Source organism: Rhinopithecus bieti, unplaced genomic scaffold, assembly GCF_001698545.2.
Source record: "Rhinopithecus bieti isolate Rb0 unplaced genomic scaffold, ASM169854v2 scaffold_28493, whole genome shotgun sequence".
Lineage (NCBI taxonomy): Eukaryota > Metazoa > Chordata > Mammalia > Primates > Cercopithecidae > Rhinopithecus > Rhinopithecus bieti.
Window position 1 is genome coordinate 1383660 of NW_016813010.1, and position 6668 is coordinate 1390327.

Consider the following 6668-nt stretch of genomic DNA (forward strand, 5'->3'; position numbering starts at 1 on the left):
AAGAAAGATGTATGCATGTGTGCATGTGTGTGTGTGTTGCTTATTTCAGGGTAAAATTCATAGCCAAGCTGGTGGTGCTATTTGATATAATGAGGGAGGATATCCTTTTCATCATCTACACTGTTGGCCAACAAATGTAGATTAGAAAGAGGAATAAATGTGTGTTAGTATGTGTGTATGTGTGTGCGTGTGCTTATGTGAACTATAAAGGATTCTTGTGCTCTTAATGCGCAAACTTTCTTTAACTTAAAACATTCAGAATCATCTCAAAATTATTTTATGCTCTCAGAAAAAAATCAGAGAAAAAGCAAATATTCATATGTAAATACAGAATGGAGTTTTAAATAGATCTTGAGACACATTGTGATTTTATTCTCTATCCTAATGAACATGTGGCCTTTTGGTGTAATTCTGTATCTTCACCATTTTCTTTGAATGTTCTTAAGTAGGTTTCAGATTTCCTTTGTAGAACTATCCATAAAAACACAAATGAAAAGATGAAAATCAAACTTAATAAAGATTGGAGACTTGAAAGTCAAAGAAGTAACCAAGCCTCACATCTAGTTTATAACAATTTCTGGGTTAAAAGAGGATTTGGGCCTAACTCATGGAGTTAACACCATTGAACTGGTAGGAGCTGTATTTCTCTTCTCTGCATAGCTAGTTTTTGAAGAACATATTTTCAACAAATTTTTCCTACTTTTACTAGCTGTTTCACGTTACACAATAGAACATATATGTGGTGTTAAAATAGATGCCATCCTAGCCACAGAGGATTAGGCCAGAGGCTACTGTGAAAGTCACATGTAAGCATTTATGAATATAAGTGCCCTCTGAGATAATACTCATGAATTCTGTCCAATAGAGCTCTGACTTTTGGGGGTGTCAAGCCAATCCAATCAGAGCTTAAATGTAGGGTGACTCACTCAGCTCAGGGTGCTTCTCTAAAGAACTGTAAGCAACCCTTCCAATATTTTTATATTTAGATGGTTGTACCCTTTAAATCACGGGATGATTGATGAAACAGATTTTCATTGTGGCAAAAACTTCTACTTCTGTACAAAATCAATATGATTCTCTTTTCTGTAGAATGTTGAGAAAATTGACCAATAATTAGGTAATTATTAACAAATTAATTAATTGACCATGTGGCAAATCAATTATTAATTTCTGTTATATAATAAGCCCCATCACCTATTTATTCAGTCCTACCCATATACCTTCTAAGCAAAAATATAAAAAGAAAGTTTTATGATAAAATACAAGAAAATCAAAATTAGACGTGTCCTCTATAGATTACAATAAGATTAAGAAAATAAAATTACATATTTGACACATCAATTTTTTAGATAACTTATAACTCATGAGAAAAGCCCAGTAGTGGAGCTGATCAGAAGAAGGCGCATAATGGAAGAGGGGACTATGGAACATGATCATCACTGAGGTGGGGCATGCAGGAGTTACGTAGGTGGGCCTTCCTTCAAACAATGGTCTGATTGGTGCTGCTGTTGCTTATAAGGTGGTTGAAGATCAGAAGCCACCCAAAGACAAGCAAGTCTACAGGCCTGGATTCAACCAGTTAGAGTTGTACAAAGATGGAGGCAGGCAGGCAGGCAAAAGTCAGTTTGGGAACTGCCTACTGAAACAAGTAGACCAGTAAGAAGGTCGGGAGTAGGATACTAATACATATATAGGCAGGTTGTGTGGTCAGAAAATTAGTGTCTGTGCTCAAGGAAGCAGAAAAGTTTTGGTGAAGCCACAGTCATGCTTTTCCATGGAATAATACCAATTTAATAGTGTTCTTGAGAAAACAGTAAGGGTAACAAAATTTACTAATAGTGAGAGGTATGGTATATTGGAAGAGGATCCCTAATTCTTCTGTACTCTGAATATCTATATCCTTTACAATGTAACATCTAGAGTCCATTTGTCATTCTCCTACATTTTGGCTGGCCCTGTAACTTGTTCTGGTCAATAAAATGCAGCATAAGTGATGGTGTGCTAGCTCCAATTCTAGGCCCCAAAAACCTTAGCTTGCCTCTTCATTCTTGTGAAACTCTGACCAGTCACCATGAGAACAAGCCCAGGCTATCCTGCAGGATGATGAGAAAACACAGAACCAAGGGGAGCAGCCCCAGCTGAGGCCATTCTAGACCTCTAGTCCCCAGCTGACCTGGCAGCTGACTGCAAACACAAGCTCAGCTGAGCCCAGTCCATATTAATGACCAGCAGAATTATGTGCTGAAAAATAAAAGAAATGGTTGTTTTAAGCTGCGAAGTTGTGTGATTTTTTTAACATGGCAAAAGCTAACTGATGCAGAAATAATTGGTTCCTAGAATTGAGGTGCTGCCATAACAAAAATCTAAAATAAGTGCCATTGGCAGTAAGCACTGAGCAGAGGATGGAAAAATGGCAAACAAACTCTTAGCAAATGCGGAGGAAAAAAAATCAAATTGTTATTGGAGGTTAGGAAAAAAATGGTGATCTGTATTTTTGAGAATAAAATAATTGTCAAAAGTGTTGCCTATAGAAACTGGAAAGATGGCCAGTGTATATAATGAACTTTTGATTTTGGCTAAAGAGACCTCCACAGAATGTTGAAATGTCAGATGGTTGGTCCTAGCTACATATAGGTACAAGAAGAAAGAAATGGTCTAAATAAAGACATGGCCAGCTTGCAAGGAGAATTTTGAGGGAACACAGAGGGGACAGAATTTTCTGGGTGGGAAAATATAATTGTTTCGTATCTTCTGTCTTTCCATCCAGTAAGAATTCTCAAAGTAAAATGAGGCATCAAGAAGAAAAAAAATCAATTAAAGGGTGTAGCTCCACAATCCTTTGTTAAGAAATCTGAAAGAATTTATATGTTGTCTAGTTCTCTCTCAAACTAAAAAATACAGCTCCTCAACTTTGTTAAGAGTATGGTCTCACAGAAGCCCAATCCCAGAGTAAATAAGTCTATACAGAGAGGCATGTCTTGGAAACAATCAGGGTATGGCTTTCCAACAAATGACATGCACGTAAATTAAACTCATAGTAAGTCCACCATGATTTGGAAGAAACTGAATTTATAAAAGTTCCATCAACCTGAATTTTGAAAGAATGATTTTACTTAAATTGCAAAAAGGTCTCTGTGGGTGCAACTTTCTATGATCCAGAAGCTGACTGAGAACGTTTTCAAAAGGCTAAGGAAGGAAACTAAAAGAGCGAATGTTCTAGAGAGCAGAGTCAAGACCCAATAGTCATGAAAACAAAGAACTGGGAAACCCCCAAAAAACACCACCTTGCCTTAACAAATAGTTACTCCTCCCAGGTAGGTGAGCCTAACAACATTTTTCTACCTAGATTTTAAATTTCCAATGGACCAGTAATTACTATGTACCTCCCTTTTTTTTTTTTCTTTCAGAATGGCAGTATTTATCAGTTACCCTATCCCTGTATTAATATTGCAGGTTGGATGTTTATGGGACATATATTTTTTTAAAATTTCATGACTCTCTGGATCAAAAACATTTACATTTAATGGGCTTCCTCTCAACTTTAAATGGATAATTGAATTCTAGAATTCAAGCCTGATGTCATAGTTCCATGAGAATTTTAGGGATCCTATGAGAAGGAAGAGGATGTTGTACATGGGTAGAAAGGTGAAAATTGTGGCCAGAGGCAGATTGTGGTAAACTAGAAAATTGGCTCATAATCCTTTATTCCTTCTTGTCTCCATGCTCTTTGTAATGTGACTTTGCCACTTTTCTCATTAAGAGATGGATTCTGTTCTCCATTGCCTTCTGTCTGGACTGGTCTTGTAACTTGTTCTGGTTAATAGAAAGCCAAGGCCTCAAGCAAGCTTTCCCACTTGCTGTCTTGGAACCCTTCCCAGCCACCAGGTAAATAAGCCGAGGCTCTTGTGCTGGACGATGAGAGGTCACTGGAACACTAATGAGCCATAACAACTGAGGCCATTCTAGAATAGATAGCTTTTGCCAACCAAGCAGCTGACTGCAGACACATGCCTGCATCCAGATGAGTCCAGAAAAGCAACCTAGGTGAGTCCAGCCCTCATTGCTGGCCCATAAGATCATAAACAAAATAAACAATTGTTATATTAAGCCCTTTGGTTTTAAGATAGTTTGAGATACAATGAAAGCTAACTTTAGGCATGTTTCTTAGCTTTTCTCACCTTCTTTTGTTCACACACACACACACACACAAATCATATGAAAGAATTTCTACCTGTTACGTTCTTAGGATAATAGTGAGTATACAGTAGATACTCAATAAATATCAGCTGTTATTATCCTCATAAGTGCTTCTGAGGAGGAAGCTCTGAGACATCTTCATTATAATAATAAATGTTATCATTAATTGTGTACCTATTATCAGGACTCTGTGCTAGGCACTTCATATATAACATCTGTAATCATCACAACAAAATTCTGAATAATTATTTTATTTCTTTTTTACAGATGAGAAAACCAAGTAATGAAAATGCTGAGTAACTGCATCTATGTATGTGAACAAGTAGCCAAACCAGGATTTGAAAACTTCCTAAATTTTCCATTGCACTATGTCCTCAGAGGTATGTAAAATAATCTTCTCAATTCTTCACTTACCTATGGAATTATTATTCATCCCTTCCTTTGCCATGGCCTACACGGTTGGTGACATGTAATTCTCTGTCCCTAGACTTTGGCATTGGCAATATGACTAGTTTGGCCAGTGGGATATTAACAGATGTGACATGAGTAGAGGCTTGAAATATGGTTAAGCCCTTATGCTTGTCATCTTGTGCTTCTGTTAAAGCCATGAGAAAAACGAACTCCAGGTATATACTACCCCTCCAGTTGGGAACTCTAAATGAGGCAAATGGAATAGAGCTGCTTCTCACAGATGCAAAATAATTATAGCCACTTCACAGGTGCCAGGGCGAGACATAAATGCTTAGTATTGTTTGCCACGGAGATATTTGTGGTTGTGTGTTGCATAGCAATATCTGACTGAGTCAGTTCTTCAGAGCCTTCAAATGTTGAATAATATAGCAATAGCAAAACATTTCATAGAATAAAACATGCTATAATCTGGTGGAGGTAGACAGGAGATAAGTGAATTTCAACCAGAAGAGGGAAAGATAGCTCTTTCATATGTGGGATAAAATTGTAGTCTCAAATTGGAGTTATTCTGCTTGGGAAATTTATGGAAAGAGATCTTGTATAAAGGTTGCATCTCCTAAATTTGAGTGATAAAATATGCTTATGCAGGGACAGGTTGACTCAGCAGGTCTGAGGTGTCTAAACCTTGCCCATTCCAAAGGAAGGATGGGACCCGGCATGGCTCCTAGGAGCATCTAAGCCTTTAGAATATGGTACTTCATAAAAGTGTCTGTTTACCTAGAGCCTTCAGCCATGTGAGGCAGTTTATTCTAACAATGTAAGTTATGGTTGGGGCCTTGGGCCATATGATATCAGTTTGACCTCTGGAAGGGCTGAAGGCTGAGAAACTAAGGTCAGCCTCATGGGCATGCCATGCCTATTTGACCAACCTCCAATAAAATCCTGGACACCAAGTCTCAGATGAGCTTACCTTGTTGACAAGACCCCATTTGTGTTGTTACAGATTGTTGCTGGAAGAATTAGGTGCTGTCTGTGGGACTCTACTAGGAGAGAACAACTATTAATAGAAGCTTGAACTTAGTCTTTCCTGGATTCTGCTCTATCAGCCTTTGACCTTAGATGATTTTAGTCTGTGCTCTTTCACTATAATCAGCCATAACCATTAGTAAAACAGATTTTCTGAGTTCTTTGAGTTCTAGCAAATCACTGAACCTGAGGGTTAACTTAGGGATCCCTTTTGACAAGGGTATTGGCCTCACACATTCTTGAAACTCAGTAATAATTCTGCTGCGCAGAAACTTTTTAGTTTAATTAAGTTCTATCTATTTATCTTTGTTTTTTTTTTTTTGCATTTGCTTTTAGTTTCCTGGTCATGAAGTCTTTGCCTCAGCCAATGTCTGGAAGGGTTTTCCAATGTTATCTTCTAGAATTTTATGGTTTCAGGTCTGAGATTTAAGTCTTGGATTCATCTTGAGTTGATTTTTGTATAGGCTAAGAGATGATAACCCAGGTTCATTCTTTTATGTGTGGCTTGCCAATTATTCCAGCACCATTTATTGAATAGGGTGTCCTTTCCCAGCTTTATGTTTTTGGTTGCTTTGTTGAAGATCAGTTGACTGTATTTGACGTTATTTCTGGGTTCTCTATTCTGTTCCATTGGTGTATATGCCTATTTTTATACCAGTCCTATGCTGTTTTGGTGACTATGGCTTTATAGTGTAGTTTGAAGTCAGGTATTATAATGCCTCCAGATTTGCTCCTTTTGCTTAGTCTTCCTTTGGGTATGCAGGCTCTTTTTGGGTTCCATATGAATTTTAGGATTTTTTCTAGCTCTGAAGAATGACGGTGGTATTTTGATGGGAATTGCAGCAAGTGTATTGTCTAGGTATGATTACTATATCCCTGGTGAAGTAGTAATGAGCATCCTAGGGAACCCTTTTAAGTATCTAAAACTGTCTTGGTAGTCAGGTATTCCTTTTCTCAGATAATGTAATATTTTATTTATTTATTTTTCTTTTTTTTATTATTATACTTTAAGTTCTAGGGTACATGTGCACAAC

General features: G+C 37.4%; 1 long non-coding RNA gene across 1 annotated transcript in view; it reads left to right on the forward strand.

Annotated features, from left to right (window-relative positions):
- The first annotated feature begins 3622 nt into the window (after window positions 1–3622).
- LOC108512255 (uncharacterized) overlaps window positions 3623–6668 on the forward strand; it is a 9458-nt gene continuing 6412 nt past the window's right edge. The window contains exons 1-2 of the long non-coding RNA XR_001880543.1: window positions 3623–4044; window positions 4465–4577. This is a non-coding gene — a long non-coding RNA (uncharacterized LOC108512255). The remainder of the gene's footprint in view (window positions 4045–4464; window positions 4578–6668) is intronic.